The sequence below is a fragment of the Aulostomus chinensis genome, chromosome 1 (assembly GCF_037954235.1).
Source record: "Aulostomus chinensis isolate RoL2024-O1b breed Wild chromosome 1, RoL_Achi_v1.0, whole genome shotgun sequence".
Lineage (NCBI taxonomy): Eukaryota > Metazoa > Chordata > Actinopteri > Syngnathiformes > Aulostomidae > Aulostomus > Aulostomus chinensis.
In genome coordinates, this window is record NC_141320.1 from 46,703,653 (window position 1) to 46,730,832 (window position 27,180).

The 27,180-nt window shown below is 44.0% G+C and overlaps 2 non-coding genes across 2 annotated transcripts; one reads left to right on the forward strand and one right to left on the reverse strand.

Annotated features, from left to right (window-relative positions):
- Nucleotides 1–10,108: 10,108 nt before the first annotated feature.
- Nucleotides 10,109–10,181, reverse strand: trnak-cuu (transfer RNA lysine (anticodon CUU)). Its single transcript has one exon. It is a non-coding gene; the product is annotated as a tRNA-Lys (tRNA).
- Nucleotides 10,182–19,067: 8,886 nt separating this feature from the next.
- Nucleotides 19,068–19,139, forward strand: trnah-gug (transfer RNA histidin (anticodon GUG)). The gene has a single exon. It is a non-coding gene; the product is annotated as a tRNA-His (tRNA).
- Nucleotides 19,140–27,180: the final 8,041 nt, after the last annotated feature.

The following is a 27,180-nucleotide window of genomic DNA, read 5'->3' on the forward strand; positions in this document are numbered from 1 at the left end:
CAATTCTTCCAACATCACTGTCGCATTATTTTGAGGTTCGTAGCAACTCTGACTACATGACTGTCAGCATCACTTTGAGGTAGTTCGAAACACTTACTACATTACTGTTAGCATCATTTTGAGTTTATTAGCAATTCTTCCGACATCAGTGTGGCATCATTTTAACGTTAGTTTCAACTCTTCCTACATTACCGTCAGCATCATTTTTAGTTTTTTAGCATCTCTTACTACATCACTGTAGCATCATTTTGAGTTCATTAGCAACTCTTCCGACATCACTGTCGCATTATTTTGAGTTTAGTAGCAACTCTTACTACATGACTCTCAGCATCATTTTGAGGGAGTTTGAAACTCTTACTACATTATTGTAAGTATCACTGAGTTTATTAGCAACTATCACTACGTTACTGTTAGCATCATTTTGAGTTCATTAGAAATTCTTCTGAAATCACTGTCGCATTATTTTGAGGTTATTAGCAACTCTTAATACATTACTGTCCGCATCATTTTTAGGTTACTCGAAACTCTAACCACATGACTGTCAGCATCACTTTGAGGTTATTCGAAACTTTCACTACATTACTGTTAGCATCATTTTGAATTCATTAGCAGCTCTTACTAGATTACCGTCGCATCATTTTGAGATCATGAGCAATTCTTCCGACATCACAGTCGCATTACTTTGTGGTTTTTAGCAACTCTTACTACATGACTGTAAGCATCACTGAGTTTATTAGCAACTATCACTACGTTACTGTTAGCATCATTTTGAGATCATTAGCAATTCTTCTGAAATCACTGTCGCATTACTTTGAGGTTCGAAGCAACTCTTACTACATTACTGTCAGCATCACTTTGAGGTTAATCGAAACTCTAACCACATGACTGTCAGCATCACTTAGTTTATTAGCAACTATCACTACATTACTGTTAGCATCATTTTGAGTTCATTAGCAATGTGGGGCTTTGATTGGGAATTGTAAGAAAAATCACTGAATGAACAACACAAACACAGACTGTGTCTGAAATTCCACACCTGCACCCAACTCAGAATGAAAAACCAGTGTGGAATCAATTGTATCCACTGTCAATCCTGATTCTGGAGAAATTTCTTTGTGTGTTTTGATGGACGCGAGCCAAGCAGAAATTTCCCACAATGCAATAGGGCGGCGTTTGGTCAGTGTTGAGCAGGCGTCAGTCTGACAATGATGTCATATTATTGTGTCATCACCTGACCAGACCCAAATGTAGGCTCAGGTATCAGTTTCTTCTCAATGCTAACGTCTGCTAGCTTAGTCTGCTACTTTGATGGCTCTGCCTGCTCAAAGGTCCAGACCCCTGGATGTGGTGGTTCCTACCTGAACGTAGATTCTGTCAGCTCATGTTGTTAAATCAACTCACCAGGAACACCAGTAGATGTCAATGGACTGACAATGAGTCTCATTGAATGGGTGTCTCGTCCAATGAGAAACAATCAGTCTCAGGTTGAAGCTCATCAATGAGGTCTTGTGGATCAGTGGCTTGCATGAATGAATGAGTTGGAAGACTTCTTGGAAATTAAAGAGGATTTAATACAATTAAGAAAATCCTTAAGACAGAGTGATAATTCCAGCAGAGTAATTAAGGCCCATATTGAGTAGCAGGTATGAATTAGCCTGGATTTATCTGAGCTTCAAGTAGACGGCTAAGAGGCAGGTGGAAAGGTGTGTAGGATGAACGATAGTGACTAGTGACCTCCAACCAAATGAAGAGGACTGAGTGGAGGCTGACCAGCTCTACGGAGTCAGGCGGAGTGTGGCAGCGAGACAGGAGTCCAGGCCTGAATCGGTGAAAACCAACGTAACCGGCTTACGTTCTCAGCTGGATTCTCCCATCGATGTACGACGCCTCTCCAACGAACTGGTGGGAGGACGGCCTCCAAAGCCTCCACCTCGTCGACCGTGGCTCCCGCTGAGATTCGCTCGATGAAGAAGGGAAGCGCGTTGATGGGCTACCCTCTGGTCTCAGGCTGCTGGCTGCCTGGACTAAGCTGCTCTTCTCCGACACAAAGGTGGCTTCTCTCTCTTCAAGGCTCACAGGAGGTCAAGAGTGTAGCGACCGTGAGCCGAGATCGATGATGAATTACAAAAATAGAAAATCAAAAAATAAATTAGAGGAATAGAAAACAAAAGGGGGGGGGGCGGACCAGTTGCTCTAGGAGCTCACACACAAAGGGCAGAAACAAGAAGCACTGAAGAGAGCGCCAGCAGTGGATGGTGCCACCACTGTTACAGTAAACTGGTCCGCCTCAGAGCAGTGACCTTTGACCTGTGAGGGGTTGTTGGCCAATCAGCACACTTTGCTGTCTTCAGTCCTTCTCAGATATCAACAAATGAAGCTGGTTGAACAGACAGCAATCATCATCACTCAGAGACATCACCTGGAGAGGAAGACTGCTCCGAGTTCTGACAATGACAGTGAAGAGGCAAGGAGAGCTGGACAACCACAGACAGTGAAACATTCGGAACATCATGTTGATACACGTTTGTGAGTGTGTGTGTGAGTGTGTGTGTGTGTGTGTGTGTGTGTGTGTGTGTGTCAGAATCGGAATCAGAATCTTTTATTTTCGTTGTATCGGGGGGGGGTACAGTGACAATAGTTAGAGCGCTCTTCCAGAGCCACCGTGCACCACAGAATGCAGATACAAAGAAAAGATAAAAGCAAGATAAAAGACACTGTTAGAACAGAAAGATCCATCAACCCACCAACCAGAGGTGTGTCTGGTACAGATGTGGAATTATTGGCTCACACAATGTTGAGGCAACTGGAAGAAGACAAACAAAAAAGGCTGGTGTGATCCAGACCTTCATCAAAAATGGTCCTGGAGAACTGTTCAATGTGTCAGGACTTCTGTCCATTGTCTTCTGCTTATCCTGTTCAGGGTCATGAGGGGGTGGAGCCTATCCCAGCAGCTTTTGGGCGACAGGCCGTGTTCACCCTGGACAGGTCACCAGTCCATCACAGGGCCAACACATCCACAGACAAACATTCCAAGCCAGACTCAGGAGGATCTCTCCACCCGACAGACTGTGAAGGAACCATCAAAGATGGCAGTTGGAGTTCTGTGGATCTGTGCTGGATTCCTCGTCCTCACGGACCAGAAGTCTGTCTGAAATACTGCACTGATTGATGATCTTTTCATGAATCTGGAAAAGCTTCTAAAATGAAAGGAAAACATTCCTATCTTCTTCATGTCTCAAGCCAAATCAAACCAAGAGTTCTTTTATCATATTTTTTTAACCGGACGTCTGCTTTGACTGGTTGGTTGTTGAAAGAGAGCAGGACAGGACAGACAGCAGAAGACAAATATAGAGAAGGAAAGACAAAAGACAGAGAGAAAGGAGGGAGAGAATGACAAAAAGATGGGAACAAGATGAGGGTGAAAGACAAGCAGAGAGAAAGACAGAGGGACAGGGGGATGGAAGACAGACACACAACCAACAACAGCAGCAGCAATAATAGTAAACTAGCTGCCAATGATAACGTCTCCTGGTCGCTGAAGCAATCAACTTCATAATAGGAGGATTGAAGAGCCAGGAAATAAAATATTAGCACAATACTGATGTGAATGTTCGTGCAATACTGAGAACACTGATATGTAGACGACTAGTAGGGGCGGCACGGTGGTGCAAGAAGACAAACAAAAAAGGCTGGTGTGATCCAGACCTTCATCAAAAATGGTCCTGGAGAACTGTTCAATGTGTCAGGACTTCAGAAGCTCCAATCCTCTCTCAGTTCTAGTGAGAGTGGAAGAGATTATAAATGAGAGAAGCAGGGCCCTCACTCAGAACTGAACCAGCTCAGTTGGGAGAGCGTTAGACTGAAGATCTAAAGGTCCCTGGTCCGATCCCAGGTTTCAGCAGAGGAGCAGCATTGACTTTACTTTCCAGTGGAGGAACTGCAGACATGAAGGAAACGAACATCTTGTCCTGTGCATTCTTGTGACATTCAGGACATTTTTGGAGCCTCTTGATGGATTTTGCCACAGAGAATCAGAGTCAATCAAAAGCATGGTGGACTTCAACATGGAGGACTGAACAAGTCAAGAAAGCATCAGTTTGACCTTCACGGGTGTTTCTTTTCCTGTCTCAATGCTGTAGAAAGAGCCTGAGGAGCTCAGACGGTAGAGCATCAGACTTTTAATCTGAGGGTCCAGGGTTCAAGTCCCTGTTCAGGTGCTGTGGAGGTTCCAGTGTTTGACAACATGGTACTGGATGAAGTTTAGTGTTGAACAAACTGTCATCATCAAAAGTAGAAGTGTTCTTGTCTTGCCACTGTGAGACTGTTGCTAGGAAAGTGACCACTAATAATTTCATGTGGCATGCAATTAACAAAAGACCTACATTGATGGTCAAGGGGGGGGGGGGGGGGGGGGGCTGGAGCCTATCCCAGCATCTACAGGCCAGAGGCGGGGTTCACCCTGGACAGGTCACCAGTCCATCACAGGGTCAGCATACAGAGACGAACAACCATTCACACTCACATTCATACCTACGGTCAATTTAGAGTGTCCAATCAGCCTCGTCCCCAATTACATGTCTTTGGACAGTGGGAAGGAGCCGGAGTACCAGAGAGAACCCACGCATTCATGGGGAGAACATGCAGGCTCTACACAGAAAGATTCCCCACCCGAGCCTGGACTCAAACCCAGAACCTTCTTGCTGTGAGGCCACAGTGCTGACCACTGCACCATCATGCAGCCATGCTCTCTTCTACTTTCCTCAATTGTCTTTCTTTCATGTCCTCCTGAGATCAAAGACAGAATTCTAGCTACTGTCAAAGCCCTGATGACATCATCAGGAATTCTGACTTTGATCTGGAGACTCTTGCTTTAATCTAAATTTGATCTGACTAATGTTTTAGTTTAGGTTGCATGATACCGTCCACCAATCTTCTCCTGATGGACTGGTGACCTGTCCAGGGTGAACCCTGCCTCTTGAACAACGTCACCTGGGATCGCCCCCCCCCCCCCCCCCCCCCCCCCCCATGACCCCATACCCCCCTTCCCTCATGTGACTCTTTCATGCGGGCCTCTCAAAACAAAAACATGGCCGCCGCTCCTGTCATTTTCGGAGGAAAGTGCCTTCTTCCAAGATAGTTTTGATTTAATAAAGCATTCTGATGACATTTCTAGAGAGAAATATGCATTTTGTTTTCATAATCTTTGCTCAGTTCTTGTGTTTAATCTTTGGTTTGTTCGTTATTACGGTGAATCTTTCACCTCTCGGAAGAGAGTCGTTACAGTGTCACATTTCTACTGTTGCTATGTTGGTTGCTAAGGACGCTATTACGGACGAGTGTCATTTCAAGATAGGTTTGATTTTTAAAAGCATTTTAAGGACATTTCTGCCGAGAAATATACATTTTATTTCCATAATATTCGCTGTTCAATAAAGAATAATATGAAATGGATTTTAGTGCCCCAGGAATTACAAACATCTGCTTCTGTGGAAGTCGCCCCCGTTCTTCTGTGAGAAAATCCGGTAGTTGTCGCTCACTCCGAGGAAAAAAAACAAAATATTTTTAATACTTCATCTTTGATTAATAAGACAAATCTACAAATTCATTTAATTTCTGGATGTTTATTCTACCTACGAAGTCCATTTGTCACCATTATAAATCGACCAATCAGCATTAAGAATATAAAACAATGACTCAACTAATGGCGGTCTGCTGACGTCACATCCGTCTCAGAGGCTCACTCCTGCACTCAGAGGTGGCCTTTTAGTTCCATCACTTCACGCTATATTTACAGATTTATGATTGAGGGGAACAAACCACTCTGATGTCTGGGTTCATCAAGGATATCATTAAAGAAATCCTAACTATCTGGCCAGTTAAATTGATCCTAACTGTTCTTCAGATATTGTGCTGGTAATGTCATGTAGTTTCTTTTCCAATGTAACTTTGTCGTTCTGATGTGTGTATTTTTACTGCTCCAACAAAGCTGTTCCTCTTCTGGGTAAATCAATCATTCAGGCAATCAATAACTGAGTGTCTCTGATGCTGTACTGTAGTATTGCAGTACAACAACACTCTGATCCTTCCTTTTCAAATGTTTTTATTGTGTTTCTCTCATCAGGTGTTCACAATGATGACAATAAAAATCAATAATTGATATTCAGCTTTGTTTCAACAATAATAACTGATCAGAAATGAGGCCTGATGGCTGCAATAGCAGCTTTGTGCTGTTCAGTGACTCCTGCTATAAAAAGGAGTCAAGGCGGTCTTAAAGATGTGAAAATGTTCCAAAGATCCTTCTTCATGTTGGTCCTGAACAAGATTGGTGTCAGGCCTTTTTTCAAAGGAGCTCCAAAAGGCTCACTTAACCCTTTGAGGCCTGGCTGAGACACGAGGCCTGTTTGACCTTTGACCCTGTTGCTCTTTTGCTCTCATTGGCCTCTCCAGTGGATACAGACCTGAAACTTGAACTGTGAGGCCTCTCAAATGTATAGAATCATGATCTGTTTTTGGCAGCAGAATGTCATTAAATACTGTCAACACAGATTAGTGGTGACGACTGAGTCCACAATGTCCTGCTACCTTTGCGGCCGTCTCGTCTGGCTTTGATCCCTCATGGAACCTCTGAGCTTCAGGGCTCCTCTGTCTCTACTGCTGCTGCAGGAGTCAGAGGGTCTCTCACCTGAAATTCAGATGCCAGACAAGAAGACACCTTGGAGCTGACAGAAGTCATCGCTGTAGGTGGAGACATTCACAGGCTAACAAGGTGACCTCGTGGTAAGACAGGTTCTCCAATGGCACAGAACTTCAAACTGAGATCACAGCACAGTCGTTCTGAGGCGTCAGCAACTGCTGAGCCATTCCAAAGATTTGCAGTGGGCCACACTGGAAATATGGCTTTAAAACATGGAACAGCTCACACAGCGTACAGTTAGAAGTGTAAAAGTCAAAGTTGAGCTGATGCCAGGTGTTGCACAGTGTCATAGAAACACCTTGAGTCAGAACCACGTGGAAGGACCCCACTCAGGTCAGACCTGAAACGTACGAGTGTGTGAAGTTACCCTCCCCCGTTTGTGAGCCTTGATGAAATGAACCCACAATGACATGACTGGAAACGTGTGTGTGTGTGTGTGTGTAACCATGTTAAACTCTTTTAAATAAATGTTTCAACCTGCTATTATTTGGATGCTGGATGATTCCTGCAACCCCAGACTAACTCAGTGTTCGTACTGCAACCTAAAGTATGGTGATGAGGAGAATGATGAACAATCCACAAGGTGATCAGAAAATAAGAAATGGATTCAGGAACAACAAACCCATCTCTGAACATGTGATTGAAACATGTGAGTGGGACTGGCAGAACCTGGCTTTACCTCAAAGTGTCTCATCCAGAGATCTGTGACAGGCGTCTGCTGTGGAGGGTCAATCTGTCCGTCCACATTCAGATCATTGATGCAGCCACTCTGCTAGGATCAAACTACTCAGGATGAAACAGACCAATGTTGACATCAAGTAGCAACTCAGCAGCTGATCAACAGAGTCTTCAGCACCAGTAGAGCCTGGTCCTGGTCCCTGGGGGGCTCCAACCACCAGCCTCTCTGTTAACAGCCGAGCGCCACAGAGACTCTGCGTCTCCTGCTGTTCACGAAGAGTTTTCAGGCTAAATTCAGTGTGTGAGGTCCACACTGCACATTTGAGGGACCATGAAGGACAGAGGAGAGTCTGACTGTCATGGTGAAAGCCTTCAGCACTAGAACTGAAACAGCCCCCACCATCTTAATCCCCCAGACCAAACATCATCGTCCAGCCTCCAACCAGAGGTCCCTCAGTTATCATGGAGCCACAGGTGGAGTCTGGATTCTTTTCTAGAATGAGACGGCAGTGACAGTCCTGCAGAGTGACATCACTGACATGACTGGATGACTTCAGTCACGTGACTTCAGTGCATCCAATGACCAAGTGCACCACAGTCCTTGTTGCTGTCTGCTGTTGGGTCACAGCAAAGTAAGGAAACAGCCTGACGGTCCTCAGGAGGAAATTCAACAGCCTCCAAAGATGGAGGTGAATCTAGACCTGCTCATGTTGGCCATCCTTGATGAACTTGGGCGGTACTCTGGTGCAGGGATGAGGTCATGGAGCTGATCTGGGAGCAGTCTTGATATTAAATGGACAAAATGTGTCAACATCAAATAAAATTGGAAACCTATTTGAAGCCTTATTTTGTGTTTGATGGACATTTTTTCAATCTCTAATGACTGTTTTAACTGAACCTGCTGGATCCTGTGGTGCCTGATGAGGAGACAACTTGAGTACAAAGTTGAAGAGGAGGGTTTTTGGAGGGGAGATGATTTTATTTGCAGTGTTGTAAATCAAAATAACGACAACGACATGATAGAATTTTCTCCAAATTTCCTGACTAAGATGGATTCCAAACCAAATCAGCTGTCACAAGAGAAAGTCTACATGTAAACACACACACACACACACACACACACACACACACACACACACACACGTGTATCAACATGATGTTCCGAATGTTTCACTGTCTGTGGTTGTCCAGCTCTCCTTGCCTCTTCACTGTCATTGTCAGAACTCTGAGCAGTCTTCCTCTCCAGGTGATGTCTCTGAGTGATGATGATTGCTGTCTGTTCAACCAGCTTCATTTGTTGATATCTGAGAAGGACTGAAGACAGCAAAGTGTGCTGATTGGCCAACAACCCCTCACAGGTCAAAGGTCACTGCTCTGAGGCGGACCAGTTTACTGTAACAGTGGTGGCACCATCCACTGCTGGCGCTCTCTTCAGTCCTTATTGTTTCTTCCCTTTGTGTGTGAGCTCCTAGAGCAGTTGGTCCGCCCCCCCCCCCTTTTCTTTTCTATTCCTCTAATTTATTTTTTGATTTTCTATTTTTGTAATTCATCATCGATCTCGGCTCACGGTCGCTACACTCTTGACCTCCTGTGAGCCTTGAAGAGAGAGAAGCCACCTTTGTGTCGGAGAAGAGCAGCTTAGTCCAGGCAGCCAGCAGCCTGAGACCAGAGGGTAGCCCATCAACGCGCTTCCCTTCTTCATCGAGCGAATCTCAGCGGGAGCCACGGTCGACGAGGTGGAGGCTTTGGAGGCCGTCCTCCCACCAGTTCGTTGGAGAGGCGTCGTACATCGATGGGAGAATCCAGCTGAGAACGTAAGCCGGTTACGTTGGTTTTCACCGATTCAGGCCTGGACTCCTGTCTCGCTGCCAAACTCCGCCTGACTCCGTAGAGCTGGTCAGCCTCCACTCAGTCCTCTTTATTTGGTTGGAGGTCACCATCGTTCATCCTACACACCTTTCCACCTGCCTCTTAGCCGTCTACTTGAAGCTCAGATAAATCCAGGCTAATTCATACCTGCTACTCAATATGGGCCTTAATTACTCTGCTGGAATTATCACTCTGTCTTAAGTGTTTTCTTAATTGTATTAAATCCTCTTTAATTTCCAAGAAGTCTTCCAACTCATTCATTCATGCAAGCCACTGATCCACAAGACCTCATTGATGAGCTTCAACCTGAGACTGATTGTTTCTCGTTGGACGAAACACCCATTCAATGAGACTCATTGTCAGTCCATTGAAATCTACTGGTGTTCCTGGTGAGTTGATTTAACAACATGAGCTGACAGAATCTACGTTCAGGTAGGAACCACCACATCCAGGGGTCTGGACCTTTGAGCAGGCAGAGCCATCAAAGTAGCAGACTAAGCTAGCAGACATTAGCATTGAGAAGAAACTGATACCTGAGCCTACTTTTGGGTCTGGTCAGGTGATGACACAATAATATGACATCATTGTCAGACTGACGCCTGCTCAACACTGACCAAACGCCGCCCTATTGCATTGTGGGAAATTTCTGCTTGGCTCACGTCCATCAATACACACAAAGAAATTTGTCCAGAATCAGTATTGACAGTGGGTACAATTGATTCCACACTGGTTTTTCATTCTGAGTCGGGTGCAGGTGTGGAACTTCAGACACAGCCTGTGTTTGTGTTGTTCATTCAGTGATTTTTCTTACAATTCCCAATCACAGCTGCAGAAAGTGAGAGGACAAGCAGGGATGTTCAAGATGAACGCCCAACGTGGGGCTTGAACCCACGACCCTGAGATTAAGAGTCTCATGCTCTACCGACTGAGCTAGTCAGGCTACATCAGAGTATCTTCAATAGACTGAAGTGTTCAGAGTGAGAGATGCTACAAGCTCTCCATCAGACTCACAGTCACATGAGCCATCACATGATTGATGAATGACCACAAACACCTTCATCTTTGACAAAGAAGTCAAATAAAAGGTGAACCACAGATGAGACACCAGTGGTAAAAACACTAAAGTGCTGTCAAGGAGAAACAGGATACGAGCAAACACACACACAAGTTACAGAGAGAGAACTCTCCCAAAGGGAACCACTCAAAGGAGAACCTAGAGATCATCAGGCTGGATGACCTCATCAACATGAGACAGGTGGATAGGAAACAAGCTCAGAGATGTCAGGAACATGAGATCCAAGTGGTGAGAGAGCAAGAACTGGTGAGGTTCCAGAACCAGGAGTGAGGTGGAGCCTGCATCACCTACTGGGAGCTTTTAGTCTAAGGTTCAACTTGGACTTGAATGATCTCTGGAGAGACAACGTGCAGGGAGGGAATTTGGAGATGAAGAACAAGTTCCTCTCAGCTTTCATGGAGTTTCCAGGAGTCAAACAGACCCTCCTCTGATTGGTTGTCAGATGTGTTCTCATTGCACCACAGCCTCCAGGTTGAGGGTTCTGGTCCTAGTCAGACACATTGACTCTGATGCTGCTGAGCCTGAAGGGAGGATGAAGAAAGGAGTGTCTGAGAGAGCTTCACCAGACCAACTGTCCAGTTGAACAACAAACAGTTGGGTTGAGTGGAGAGGAGAGAGGATTTTTGGAGAGTTTGTTGTTTGAAAAAGGCTCATCAATCCCCAGTCAGTAGGAATGTTGCTGCTGGGACCCTGATTCAAACCAGGGTTGCTGCAGCCACAACACAGAGGACTGACCACTAGAGGATCAGGGCCTCCTGGAGGCTGAGGTTGGAGCTGCTATGTCTTTGTCTCACTGAGAGATCAGAGACAATTGGAGTCCACAAAGAAATCATTGAGAAATCAAGGAGAGATCAAAGAAAGAATTCTAAGATTAAAAACAGAACTCTGAGATCAAAGGTTGAAGTTCCTCAAGGTTCAGTTTTAGCTCAGACCCTCTTTAATATCTCTGTACTGCCACTTGTCGTCAGGAGACTCAGTATAAACCTCCACAGTCCTGCTGATGTCACTCAGCTGGACATGTCTGTGTCTCCTGGTGACTCAGGACCAGTTGATGTCCATTAACCTGTCATGGAGGCAGAGAACAAAACTGAGGTCTTAATTAAAGCTGGAGGCAGTGTTGTTTGGGCCTGAGCCTCCTGTCCACTGCAGCCCAGTAGCAGGAGTCGTCCTGAATCCAAGGATGTATTTTATGAGAGCGGTGGGACTTGTAGTTTAGGAGGTAGAAGCCTCAGTGTGACACCAAGTGAGAATCAGCGCTGAGCGCTGAGCCTATAAGAGCCCCTCCCCCGCTGCTCTCTGTCAGAGTGGAGAGGAGAGAGGATTTTTGGAGAGTTTGTTGTTTGAAAAAGGCTCATCAATCCCCAGATTGTGGTCAAAAGTTGAATGTAACATATTTTAGTAGGCATTTTTGTCAGGAATGTAGTGAAGTTATTTGTGAAGTGGAGAGAGTTACAGTGTAGACGAGAGAAGCGTCAGTTTGAGGCTATGTGTGTCTGAGGAGAAAGCCTCCCATTGGTTTACATTGTAGGATGAAAAGTGGGTCCTGGACTTTGGAATGACTCAAACAATTTGTAGTTGGTTTCTGTTGGTTTGATTTGCTAGACTGGTTGTTGTTTGTTGACCTTGCAAATCCATATTTTGGATTCTGGCTTGTTCTGCTTTTCATTTTGGGTTTGTATTAAAGTTCTGTTGCTGAAAAAATAAATCCAGGGTTTAGTGACTAAAAAAAGGTCCAGAGGCCCACAACTAAATCTTCAAACTAATATTTCCATGGATAAGGAGGCCTAACAAGGTCACCAAGAGATGGAAACAACTTGGAGGATAGAAAATTGTTTTAGTTTATTTGACAGCTGATTGAAGACGTGGGTCAAAACTGACCGTTACCATAGAGATGGGAACAGGAAGCTGACACAAGAGGAAGGTTCCAGCTCTGAAAAAGGAGTTTGATCAAAATCTTGAACTGCCAGTAGAAATATCCTTTTGTATGTTGACCTTTGTTGACAGAAGTCACTTTAGCTTGGCAATGAAAAGAACGGCTGCTAGCTTGACAAAGAACTGCACAAACCAGGTTCAAGCTGGACTTTGGACCCTGGTATCTGCAACGACTCCATCAACTCCTAATCTAGCAGCTCTGCTGGGTCCAACTATTTTACAGAACATTTGACAGACCTGTGGAGCAGTGAGGACACACATGAGTTGATCACATGATCCACTGAAGCACCATTTTACCTGCCACTGAGGTCACCAACATGAGCTGGAGTTGGGAATCTTGAACTGAACCTGGTATCACAGCGACACCTACTGCTGCAAAATGGAACAGCAACATTGAACCCAAGTACAGGATTGGAGGGAGACTGATGGTCGCTGTTTGGGTTTTAGAAGGACAAGGAGGGCGTGGGTTCAAGCTGGATTCTCAAAGACTATTTCCCCAACCTCTACATTGGAATCTACACTGTCATCCAGTCACGTGACTGAAGTCATCCAGTCACGTGACTGAAGTCATCAGTCATGTCAGTGATGTCACTCTACAGGACTGTCACTGCCGTCACATTCTAGAAAAGAATCCAGACTCCACATTTCTGGGGCAGTTTTGGTCTTTAAACACTTGACAGTTCCAGGAGATTTAGTCTGGCTCAAGATCTTCAGATCAACCCAGGACAGACGGCTATGACTCCATTGGATTGTGTAGTTGGAGCATTCAGAGATCTGGTGGATCTCAGTAGGAGCTGTATTTATCCACTGAATGATCCTGGTCAATGTGATCCTGCTCCTCCATCTCTCAGGCTGACAGAGCAGGAGGACCTGACTGAGAAGAAAGCTGCACTTGAGCAGCTTCAGTCTCTGAGTGACAACACAGGCAGAAAACCAGAATTTGAGGGAACAAGTTTCTACTCTTGAACGTGAGAATAAAAGAGCAATCCAGGAGCGACAGAACCTCACTGCTGTGGTGGCCAACCTCCAAACGGTCCAGGACAAGAACCAGACTCAGATAGAAGACCTGAACGCAACAGTCCACAGTCTTCAGTGTGGGGGGAGGAAGGTTGATGGAGAGAACAATGAGCTCAGAAAAGAGCTGACCCAGGTTCAGTCTCTGAGGGAGAGTGAACAGGTGGAGATGAAATGTCTTGAGGAAGACCTGACTGAGAAGAAAAGTGCTCTTGATCAGCTTCAGTCTCTGTGTGACAAGAGATGGACAGAAAACCAGAATTTGTGGGGACAGGTTTCTAGTCTTGGACAAGAGAAGATCATTGCATATCAGCTGGTAGAGAACATGTCTGCCATGGTGGGCAACCTTGAATCTGTGAGGGAGGAGAACCAGACTCAGATCAGAGACCTGAACACACAAGTCCACAATCTTCAGCTTCAGGTGAAGATGGTTTACAAGGAGAAGTGTGACCTCAAGTGTGAGCTCAACTCCATCCAGGCAGAGAAGAACAAAATGAGAGAAGAACGAACTGAGAAGAAGACGACTCTTGAACAGCTGAGGTCCCAGAGTGAGGAGAGAGAGGCAGAAAATGGATGTTTGAGGAGACAAGTTTCTACTGCATCTCAGGAGACAGAGACCTTCACTGCTGAGTTGGCCCACCTTGAATCAAGGAAGGACCAGGACCCCACAAAGACTGGCAGTCTGAACGGTGAAGTTCAGAGTCTTCTATGTGCAGTGAGAACACAAAAGAAGAAAAGGAGCAGTGCTCAGTGGGAAATCCTGGGAAATCTTCATGATTTAAAAAGCTGTTTGAAAGAGGAAAATCATGACCTTCAAGTGACGGTCCAGCAAACTTCTGAAGAGCAAGCAGACTCTCCCCTACCTCCAGCCAGAGGAGAGCAAACAGACTCTCCCCTACGTCCAGCCAGAGAAGAGCAAGCAGACTCTCCCCTACGTCCAGCCAGAGAAGAGCAAGCAGACTCTCCCCTACGTCCAGCCAGAGGAGAGCAAACAGACTCTCCTCTACGTCCAGCCAGGGAAGAGCAAACAGACTCTCCCCTACGTCCAGCCAGAGAAGAGCAAACAGACTCTCCCCTACGTCCAGCCAGAGGAGAGCAAGCAGACACTCTCATATGTTCTTCTGCAGAGGAGCTATGGGATTCTGCTGCATATCCTGTGACTGAAGAGCAGAATGATGGGGGCACCCTGGAGACTGGACCTGCTACGGGTCAAACCAGAGGTCTACTGAGCCGTGTGACATCTGGTGTGGAAGATGCTCTGTTTATGTTCATAGTTTCTTCTTTGTGTGCTTTTCCTCAACTTTGTTTTCTTTGTTTGTTATATATGATGATACCTTGATCACCACAGCAGTTGATCCCAGCTTGATTAGCTGAGTGCTTTGCAGTCTAAAGCACTTTAGTGATATCTGTGGGGTCCCTTATCCACACTGACCACAGGGATTCAGCCTCACTGAAGGAGAGTGAACCTTCCAGGTTGCAGCTCCTAGACTCTGGAACGCTCTCCCACTGGACATGAGGACGCTGTGGACACCTTTAGAAAGAAGCTAAAGACCCATTTGTTTATTAATATTATTGTTCATGATGGAATCGTCCCTCTGTACCTGCCCACACAGGTCAAGAGGTCAAATGATTCCCTGTTTAAAACAGCTCTTCATCACATGGATGTGCATCCCAACAGTCAGAGCTCACCGATGCTGCTATTCCCTCCAGTGTGAGGCACTAGGAGTGACTGATGAGGGTCAGGGGGGTCAGGCTAGTCCAGATAGTGGGTCTGTATGAGGTTATTAGGGAGGGATAAGGTAGTGACAGAGTTCAGGCTGTAGTTGTGCTCCAACAGTTGAGACAGGGCAGGACAAAAAATGACCTCCTGATGGCGTTAGGAGTGATTCTTACAAGAACCAATCAATAAAAGTGGGTGGTGACCTGCTCATGTGACGCTTGTGTTGATGATTACTGGGTCTCCTCCATGCTCATTTATCATGAATGAATCCCTCTGAGTAAAACACCTGATGACTCCTGAGTTGTTTCACAAAATGTGTGTGTGTGTGTGTGTGTGTGTGTGTGTGTGGGCAATATGTGTTATGGTTGTTATGGAGTTTATGGTTATTATCTCTGTTTCTTGTGTCTTTGTCTTTGTTGTCCTCCCCTTCGTCCGTCCTGGATTTTTGACCTTGGTTGCAGGAAGCGTGTGACCTCAACTCCTTTTTCTGTGTTGCTGCACGTAGAGCCTTGCTTCATTGTGCTCGCTAAAGTGTGATCCTCCCTGCTAATTCCTTATTTCCTTGACTAATTACCCACCAAAAATTAATACCTACTTGCTTTATTTGGCTGAAGTTTAAAAGACCATCATTCTGGTAGCAACAGTCTTTCTGCCTTGTAAACACGCTAAGCTAACCATGGCTTCTCCCTCTTGTTCTCCTCTCTCCTGCTCAGAGTGCCACATGTTTTCTTCCTCCTCTGCCTCCTTTAGTGATACTGATAAGTGTGTTAAATGTAGTTTTCTTGTTGTGTTGGAGGTGAGGCTTAGCGAGGTTGAATTGGACCTGCAGCGGCTCTGCACCAAAAGCTGCGAGAGCTAGCCAACCCTCACTAGCTGGTGCAGACCAACTTAGCTTAGCTCCTAGCTTAGGCCTAAGTAGCGCTTCCCCAGCAGCTCCCATGCATCTGGGAGAGCGCCAAGAAAAGTTGGGCCTAAGCTAGGATGTGCTTGCTCATGAAGAATTGTTGGGTGTAAATTCATTTAAGGAGTGTTGAACTGGACCTGTTCTACTTGTAAAGTGTAACTTTTGTTGTTATTTGGTGCTTTACAGGGTGATGACTTGACTTCATTGCAGCTTTGACCTGAGCAGGTGTTGATCCACATCTCAGTAACAGGGTGACACTTTATCACACCAGTGGACAAACATCAGCATTCATGACCCAGCAGCTCCTCTGATCAACAGAACAAGCTAAAGTATTCTGGAGAATGAGGGCATCGATCCCTCTACCTCTCACATGCTAAGCGAGCGCTCTACCATTTGAGCTAATTCCCCTGTTCAGGAGCACAGCAGATGATGGAGGTTGACCTTCATGAATGATTGAATGAGCGTCACCAGTTGAAGCTTCTCTGGTTGACCAATGTAATGGAGACCAAGGGTTCCATGACATCAGTGATTAATTGAAGGTAGCATTTGTCTTGGTATGAACAGTTTATGTAAATTAGAGGCACACACACATGTTAATGGTCAGGTTTATTGAATCGGAAAACATGTGAAACATTTTCAATGCCATGTGTTCCAGGGAGGGACCTGGGAAGCACAGGGGGACCGGCCATCCTGCCTGTGGAAAATGAAGACCCCAGTGTCAGTCAGTGGTAATCACTGTGCAAGGCCTGGTATTTAGTGTTGATCTAGTTTGTCTCATGTAAATGTGGCAGTTTCAGTCGTCACGGTCAGTCCTCACCTCTTCCTGGTGGTTTCCTTAAAGGGGGTGGAGCCAAAAGGGGAGAGTGGCCCAAGGAAGCTCCTTAGGAGCTGTAGGTGCAAACCTTTGCTCCCAGATGGGGGAGGGGGTACAATCACAGGCAAGGTTCATTGAATGATTATGCATGTGGATGTGTTATTGAGTTGGTGTAGTAGTCTGGAATCATGTATATATTTAGTCAGGTTAAGTTGTTGAGATGGTGCTGGTTTGATGTAAATATTGATTGTAGAGCATGGTTGTGGTCTCACCTCCACTCTATGGGCCATCCATCGTCATCTTCTGCTTATTCCTTACTAGTAAGGGTCACGGGGGGGGGGGGGCTGGAGCCTATCCCAGCATCTACGGGCGAGAGGCGGTGTACACCCTGGACAGGTCGCCAGTCCATCGCAGGGCCAACATAAAGAGACGAACAACCATTCACACTCACACCTACGGTCAATTTAGAGTATCAATCAGCCTCGTCTCCTAATGTCCATGTCTTTGGACAGTGGGAGGAAGCTGGAGTACCTGGAGAGAACCAACGCAGGAACAGGGAGAACATGCAAACTCCACACAGAAAGATCCCACGCCCGAGCCGGGACCTTCTTGCTGTGAGGGCACAGTGCTGACCACTGCACCACCGTGCAGCCCCGCTATGGGCTAGTCTGTCTAATTTCCTGCAGCCAGGAGGGGATAAAAGGCAGTCAGGGGTTTTTAATGTAAGTTGATGGTGTCTCATGCAATCTCTTTCAATACTCCAGTGGTGGTTTAAGTGAAGAAAAACATGGGTTAGTCAGTCGGACTCTGTGTGTGTGTGTGTGTGTGTGTGTGTGTTTGTGTGTGTGTGTTTGTGTGTTTCCATGCAGATTTTCCCTTGTGACAACCGATTTGATTTGGAAACCATCTCATCTAAATCTCCTCTCCAAAAACCCTCTTCTGCAACTTTGTACCCAAGTTGTCTCCTCATCAGGCACCACAGTATCCAGTAGGTTTAGTTAAAACAGTCATCAGTGATTAATGTTCATGTTCAATGATGAGGTTTTGATTTATTCTTCTAGAATCATCTGAACAAACCCTCCTCAACACAGTGAAGCCTTCATCTGACAGGAGGAGTTTCTTTTCCCAGTGATTCCACTGGTAAAGTGAAAAGCTTTGTTCACCATACTGGTCTGATAGGATCAACTACTGGTTGCTCTGGAGTGGAAACAGCAACCTGTCAGGAAACATTAGCCAGATCAAAGCCAAGATTAAAGCAAGAGCCTCCAGATCAAAGTCAGAATTGATGATGATGTCATCAGGGCTTTGATAGTGTATTTATTTGTACCTAGAATTCTGTCTTTGATCTCAGGAGGACATGAAAGAAACCCAATTGAGGAAAGCAGAGGAGAACATTCAGCTTCATTAGAAACACTTGAACTGTTCAACAGTAGAATTTGTTTGAAACAGTTTACAACACTGAGTGACAGGATTGAAGAGGGAAGGTTTTTGTATTTCCAGTTTAATTCTAACTTAAAACTGGGGATGAACATTTTTAGTCGTTCATATTCTAACATACAGAGGAAGTCATGACATTCCCTTTTTTTTAACCTGTCCTGTTCAGAAAATGGAAATGGAAATTTAGCTGCTATGTTGAATCAGAAGAACCTTTTGAAGTCTACTTTTGCTTCAGTCAGAAAGTGGACTGCTGTTAACTCTCACCATCATTGGTGATTGTGGAGGAAGACAAAATCCTTCAGAACCTCTTTTTAACAGACACACATTTCTAAAGACACTGGTTCATTTTATTTTTCTTCTTCTAGCAGAGGATGGTTTCGATCCATCGACATCTGGGTTCTGGGCCCAGCACGCTTCCTCTGCGCTACCGTTGACTGAACAGTCCTTGTTTTAGGAGAGCATTCTCTGTGTTTGTCTCTGCCCTGCTCTCCTGCTCTCTTTCCCCTCATGTAGTCCTTGACATGATCCATGCTCTACAGCTCTGCGGGTGGAATGAAGACCTGCGTCTGCTCTGCCCGTGCCGTCCTTCGTCTCAACCTAAATTGTTTGACCCACCTTTATAATGATCGGACTCGCTCCCGCTGAGCGTGCCAGGCGCTGCAGACAACACAACCAAACTGGCCCCGATCAGAATTTGACAGGCAGAACTCGCGCCGAAATCTTTACAAAAAAATCATTTTTGTCACCCACGTGAAGATGGGTGGGAACATGCCCTAAAAACACCAAGAATAATATCCACCACCTTCTGAACGGGGCCTGGCCCGTCTCCTGCATCAGGGGCCGCCGCAGTCGCACATCAGCTGTTCAACAGCTGTTCGCCGCAACACTCAATGAGTCAAAGACATAGAAGCTCAAGCTGCTGTTGCAGAAGCTGTGATCGTATAGTGGTTAGTACTCTGTGTTGTGGCCGCAGCAACCCCGGTTCGAATCCGGGTCACGGCAGCATGAGATAAATTTCTTTATGTGTATTGATGGACACAAGCCAAGCAGAAATTTCCCACGATGCAATAGGGCAGTGTTCAGTAAGTGCTGAGCAGGCTTCAGTCTGACAACAATGTCATATTATTGTGTCATCACTTGACCAGACCCAAAAGTAGGCTCAGGTATCAGTTTCTTCTCAATGCTAACGTCTGCTAGCTTAGTCTGCTACTTTGATGGCTCTGCCTGCTCAAAGGTCCAGACCCCTGGATGTGGTGGTTCCTACCTGAATGTAGATTCTGTCAGCTCATGTTGTAAAATCAACTCACCAGGAACACCAGTAGATTTCAATGGACTGACAATGAGTCTCATTGAATGGTAAACATGTCAAATATGAAGTCATCACCTGAGGAGGTCTGCTGCTGGAATGAAGCTCCAGATATTCACAAGATATTCTAGATCTTAAAATAAAGCATTTTTATATTTGATTTATTGTTCATTAGCCTGCTTCACATTGTTTGATTCTATGTGTTGTATATAAATAGAACTTTGATCCACAACCTCCACAAACACTCTTGTCCAACTTTTGTGCCCAAATTTTCTCCTCCTGAGGCACCAAATCAAGTCAAATCATTTTTATTTGTTTGGGGTAGCCCTTTGGGGAACATTGTTGGCCTGTACCTGGGTGTATGATGTGTGTGTCCTTGTGTTGAAAATAGAATCTACTTTTATTATTGTTGTATTGTTGGTCATTATTCGTCAGGACCCCCTCCAAAATGAGATGGTGCATCTCAAGGGGCTTCCCTTGAAATCAAGAATCAAGAATGAAGGTGTCTGCTGGTCTTGGTGGACACTCTGCTTCTCCAGCTGAGTCAACAGATTCCTGTGTATCCTGAGTCATTGTGTATCCTGGCTGCATTCAGTGCTTTCACCGCTGCAGCCCAGCGTGATTGCCAGTCAGGACAGGTGTTATTAAGAATGGAAGAGGGGACAGTTTTGGCAGGACAAGTTGCTCCACATTCAGGAGATGGTGGGAAGTTTCAAAGCTGCCATAAATCTTGATGACAAACTCCTTCACTGTGTGGTTCAAAGTCCCTGGTTTGATTGCAGCTTTGACCTGAGCAGGTGTTCATTCACATCTCAGTAACAGGGGACACTTTATCACACCAGTGGACAAACATCAGCATTCATCACCCAGCAGCTCCTCTGATCAACAGAACAAGTTCAAGTATTCTCAGAAGGACGGCATGGATCCCTCTACCTCTCACATGCTAAGCTAGCACTCTACCATTGGAGCTAAGTCCCTGCTAATGAGCACAGCAGATAATGCAGGTTGACCTTCATGCATGGTTTAATGAGTGTCACCAGTTGGAGCTTCTCTGGTTCAACAAACCCTTGGGACCAAGACAGGAATTGGAACCTGTGCAGGTCCAGACCCATACTGAAGTTGGTGGAGACAATTGTTTCAACCAGGGACTGAATGAAAAGACTTTCCCAGACTCCAGCTCACTCTTCTGAACAGACCCCTCATCTCTGTGTGGAGTAAACATCAGAGGTGGGGGGTGCAGTTTCTGCTTTGACCTCCTGACCTCCTGGGTAAAGCAGTGGAGATGTTGAGCTTGAAGGAGTTGACGGCCTCCTTCATCTTCTCATTGGTTTGCGAAACTCAGCATCATGAAGTGTTGCTGAAATTCAACATGTCAGCTGAGGCCAGAGATTCCTGCGTTCCCTGAGTCCTTCAGTGTCGTCTCTGTTGTTTGAAAGCACAAAGCTGTTCCTGATGGTCCAGTGTGTCCGATTCTTGGCTCTCACAGCTGTAACTGGGGTTTGAGCTCCGTTAAGGGACTGGTTTTGTGGAGAGAACCAAGCAGAAGAATTGACAGTTTCAGCAGGAAAGGTGACCATTGCTCCACAACCTCAGTCCCAGGATTCATTCCTGCTTCACCCAGCATGGCCCTATGATCAACAGAAATGAACTGCCAGTGGAGGTCCTCAGTAATCCAGGTCATGGTTTCTCTAGATTGCTGTGTTGTAGTCAGGACACTTGCAAATATCAGCCTCTTTCCTCCATGATCTCTCATTCTTTCTGTTCTCTCCATTTCTCCTCTTCGTTTCTACTCCTTGCTGACTGTTGTTCCTCATTTGTGGCAGAGTTCAGTCAGTGGACCAGACATTTTGCCACTGCACTGTCCATCATCAGGGCATTTAACATCCAGGACTGGCTCCCAGATCATGGCCATGACCTCATCCCCTGCACCAGTGGACAGTTCATCAAGGATGGCAAACATGTGGGTCTCAATTCCCCTCCATCTTTGTAGGTTGGTTACATTTCCTCCTGGTCTTTAATCCATCTTTAGTTGACATTTTTCTGTTGAGCCCAGTTTGTTGACTGCCAGGCTGTCTTACTTTTCAATGGCACAACAGCAGACAGCAAGAGGGTTGCTATGGTGCAGTTGGTAAAATCCCTATCTATGGTCTGCAGAAATATGCTGGGTGTTCTTTTTTATTATGAACCAGAATTCAAAGACTGACCAAGGAAACCAAAGCACAGAATTTAGAGATCAAAGAAAGAAATCAAAGACAGAACCTGAAGATCAGGAAATGGCACAGATCAATGAGATCCATGGACTCATCAGTGAAGGTTTTCTTTTGGTTCATGGTCACTTGTTGTTGTACTGGTGTGATGATGTCAGACCCTTCACATTCAGTTCAAACAGACTCCAAAGTGTAGCTGTGATGCAGAGGGCAGCAGCCTTGTGCTTGGTTCCGTCATGGTTCTCTGCATTGTTAGCAAACTCACCAAAGACCTCCCTGAAAGCAGGATCATTTTCCCACAGTGCTTTTTTAACCAAGTACCAATTTGTCCCTCTTTAAAAAAACAACAAACAAAGATGAGATCAGACTGAGATGGACGAGATGATATGGATGTGATTTATGGCTTTCAAACACCAAATATTCAATTTTTCTTCAGGGCTTTTGAGAGGTTCTGGGTAATGAATGAAAATTTAAGTTGGGCAAAAATGACATGCGGGGTCACTGTGTGTGTTTACACGTGTGTGTATTTCTTGTTTTATGGTGTTGGAGACCATTTCCATCATCAACACTGATCAGGAGTCCTCGTCCTCATGGGGACCAAAGACCGGCCCTGATGCAGCGCAATGCAGTTTGTGAGCTCTTTCAGAGTGAAGGTCTGGATTGAGTTTAGTTTCAAATAAAGATTAAGATTCAGTTGGTTAAGATTAAGATTAAGATTAAGGTTAGGCTGCACATAGAATGAAGTTGATCGAATGTTCTCATAAGAATAGCTGGGCACACCTGAGTGTGTTTACATGCAGACTTCCTCTTGTGACAACTGATGTCATTGGAAACCATCTTGAGGACATTTGGAGAAAGTTCAATCATTCAGCTGCAGGTCCAGTGACTTACAACACTGCAACAACAACAAAAAAACACCCCTCCACAAACACTCTTGTCCAACATTTGTGCCCAAATTTTCTCCTCATGAGGCATCAAATCACTACAAAAACAGCCATGAAGTTGATCTGGTTGGCACTGGTATTTTTTCTTGCTGCAGCTCATTTCCAGCTCTTAACAAGAACTCAGGAGTGATTCAGGAGAAGAGTTTCAGAACAGCCAAGGTTGGGGACTGGAATTTTGAAGTTTCCCCTGGAACCAAACAACCTTGGGAGGTAAAATCTCCAATCCTAGCCACTCAGATGCAGCAGCAGAAGAAGCTGTCATCTACCCTGACAGTCAGAGCATCAAGTCAAGAAAACATCAACCATCTTGTATGTGGAGTCTGGATTCTTTTCAAGAATGAGACGGCAATGACAGTCCTGCCAAGTGACATCACTGACATGACTGGATGACTTCAGTCACGTGACTGGATGACTTCAGTCACGTGACTGGATGACTTCAGTCACATGACTGGATGACCTGAATGAATAAGAAATCAAATATAAAAATGCTTTATCTTAAGATCTAGAATATCTTGTGAATATCTGGAGCTTCATTCCAGCAGCAGACCTCCTCAGGTGATGACTTCATGCTGAAAGTCATGTAGTAGGAGTTGCTATGAACCTCAAAATAATGCGACAGTGATGTCGGAAGAATTGCTAATGAACTCAAAATGATGCTCACAGTAATGTAGTGATAGTAGCTCATTAACTCGGTGATGCTTACAGTAATGTAGTAACTGTTTCGAACAACCTCAAAGTGATGCTGACAGTCATGGAGTAAGAGTTGCTACGAACCTTAAAATAATGCAACAATAATGTAGTAAGAGTTGCTACGAACCTCAAAATAATGTGACAGTGATGTCAGAAGAATTGCTAATGATCTCAAAATGATGCGACAGTGATGTAGTAAGAATTGCTAATGAACTCAAAATTATGCTAACAGTATTGGAGTGAAAGTTTCGAATAACCTCAAAGTGATGCTGACAGTCATGTAGTAAGAGTTGCTATGAACCTCAAAATATTGCGACAGTGATGTCGGAAGAATTGCTAATGAACTCAAAATGATGCGAACAGTAATGGAGTGAACGTTTCGAATAACCTCAAAGTGATGCTGACAGTCATGTACTAAGAGTTGCTACGAACCTCAAAATAATGCGACAGTAATGTAATAAAAGTTGCTACGAACCTAAAAATATTGCGACAGTGATGTCGGAAGAACTGCTAATGAACTCAAGATGATGCTAACAGTAATGTAGTGATAGTTGCTAAGAAACTCAGTGATGCTGACAGTAATGTAGTAAGAGTTGCTACGAACCTCAAAATATTGCGACAGTGATGTCGGAAGAATTGCTAATGAACTTAAAATGATGCTAACAGTAATGTAGTAAGTGTTTCGAATAACCGCAAAGTGATGGTGACAGTCATGTAGTAAGAGTTGCTATGAACCTCAAAATAATGCGACAGTGATCTGGTAAGAATTGCAAATGAACTCAAAATGATGCTAACAGTAATGGAGTGAAAGTTTCTAATAAACTCAAAGTGATGCTGACAGTAATGTAGTAAGAGTTGCTACGAACCTCAAAATATTGCGACAGTGATGTTGGAAGAATTGCTAATGATCTCAAAATGATGCGACAGTGATGTAGTAAGAATTGCTAATGAACTCAAGATGATGCTAACAGTAATGTAGTGATAGTTGCTAAGAAACTCAGTGATGCTTAAAGTAATGTAGTAAGAGTTTCGAACAACCTCAAAGTGATGCTGACAGTCATGTAGTAAGAGTTGCTAATGAACTCAATTTAATGCTACAGTGATGTCGTGAGAATTGCTCAACAACTCAAAATGATGCTAACAGTAATGTAGTGATAGTTGCTAATAAACTCAAAGTGATGCTGACAGTAATGTAGTAAGAGTTGCTACGAACCTTAAAATAATGCAACAATAATGTAGTACGAGTTGCTACGAACCTCAAAATATTGCGACAGTGATGTCGGAAGAATTGCTAATGAACACAACATGATGCTAACAGTAATGGAGTGAAACTTTCGAATAACCTCAAAGTGATGCTGACAGTCATGTAGTAAGTGTTGCTACGAACCTCAAAATAATGCGACAGTAATGTAGTAAAAGTTGCTACGAACCTCAAAATATTGCGACAGTGATGTCAGAAGAATTGCTAATGATCTCAAAATGATGCGACAGTGATTTAGTAAGAATTGCTAATGAACTGAAAATGATGCTAACAGTAATGGAGTGAAACTTTCGAATAACCTCAAAGTGATGCTGAAAGTCATGTAGTAAGTGTTTCGAACAACCTCAAAGTGATGCTGACAGTCATGTAGTAAGAGTTGCTACGAACCTCAATATAATGCGACAGTAATGTAGTAAGAGTTGTTACAACCTGAAAATATTGCGACAGTGATGTCGGAAGAATTGCTAATGAACTCAAGATGATGCTAACAGTAATGTAGTGATAGTTGCTAAGAAACTCAGTGATGCTTACAGTAATGTAGTAAGAATTTCGAACAACCTCAAAGTGATGCTGACAGTCATTTAGGAAGAGTTGCTAATGAACTCAATTTAATGCTACAGTGATGTCGTGAGAATTGCTCAAAAACTCAAAATGATGCTAACAGTAATGTAGTGATAGTTGCTAATAAACTCAAAGTGATGCTGACAGTAATGTAGTAAGAGTTGCTATGAACCTTAAAATGATGCAACAATAATGTAGTAAGAGTTGCTACGAACCTCAAAATATTGCGACAGTGATGTCGGAAGAATTGCGAATGAACTCAAGATGATGCTAACAGTAATGGAGTGAAACTTTCGAATAACCTCAAAGTGATGCTGACAGTCATGCAGTAAGTGTTGCTACGAACCTCAAAATAATGCGACAGTAATGTAGTAAAAGTTGCTACGAACCTCAAAATATTGCGACAGTGATGTCGGAAGAACTGCTAATGATCTCAAAATGATGCTAAAAGTAATGTAGTAAGAATTGCTAATGAACTCAAAATGATGGAAACAGTAATGTAGTGATAGTTGCTAATCAACTCAGTGATGCTTACAGTAATGTAGTAAGTGTTTCGAACAACCTCAAAGTGATGCTGACAGTCATGTAGTAAGAGTTGCTACGAACCTCAATATAATGCGACAGTGATGTCGGAAGAATTGCTAATGAAGTCAAGATGATGCTAACAGTAATGGAGTGAAACTTTCGAATAACCTCAAAGTGATGCTGACAGTCATGTAGTAAGTGTTGCTACGAACCTCAAAATAATGCGACAGTAATGTAGTAAAAGTTGCTACGAACCTCAAAATATTGCGACAGTGATGTCGGAAGAACTGCTAATGATCTCAAAATGATGCTAACAGTAATGTAGTAAGAATTGCTAATGAACTTAAAATGATGGAAACAGTAATGTAGTGATAGTTGCTAATCAACTCAGTGATGCTTACAGTAATGTAGTAAGTGTTTCGAACAACCTCAAAGTGATGCTGACAGTCATGTAGTAAGAGTTGCTACGAACCTCAATATAATGCGACAGTGATGTCGGAAGAATTGCTAATGAAGTCAAGATGATGCTAACAGTAATGGAGTGAAACTTTCGAATAACCTCAAAGTGATGCTGACAGTCATGTAGTAAGTGTTGCTACGAACCTCAAAATAATGCGACAGTAATGTAGTAAATGTTGCTACGAACCTCAAAATATTGCGACAGTGATGTCGGAAGAATTGCTAATGAACTAAAAATGATGCTAACAGTAATGTGGTGATAGTTGCTAAGAAACTCAGTGATGCTTAAAGTAATGTAGAAAGAGATTCGAACAACCTCAAAGTGATGCTGACAGTAATTTAGTAAGAGTTGCTAATGAACTCAATTTAATGCTAGAGTGATGTCTTGAGAATTGCTCAATTACTCAAAATAATGCTAACAGTAATGTAGTGAGAGTTGCTAATAAACTCAAAGTGATGCTGACAGTCATGTAGTAAGTGTTGCTACGAACCTCAAAATAATGCGACAGTAATGTAGTAAAAGTTGCTACGAACCTCAAAATATTGCGACAGTGATGTCGTAAGAATTGCTAATGATCTCAAAACGATGCGATAGTGATGTAGTCAGAATTGCTAATGAACTCAAAATGATGCTAACAGTAATGGAGTGAAACTTTCGAATAACCTCAAAGTGATGCTGACAGTCATGTAGTAAGAGTTGCTACGAACCTCTATATAATGCGACAGTAATGTAGTAAAAGTCGCTACGAACCTGAAAATATTGCGACAGTGATGTCAGAAGAATTGCTAAAGATCTCAAAATGATGCGACAGTGTTTCAGAAAGAATTGCTCATGAACTTAAAATGATGCTAACAGTAATGGAGTGAACGTTTCGAATGACCTCAAAGTGATGCTGACAGTCTTGTACTAAGAGTTGCTTCGAACATCAAAATAATGCGACAGTGATGTCAGAAGAATTGCTAATGATCTCAAAATGATGCGACAGTGATGTAGTAAGAATTGCTCTACAACTCAAAATGATGCTAACAGTAATGGAGTGATAGTTGCTAAGAAACTCAAAGTGATGCTGAATGTAATGTAGTAAGAGTT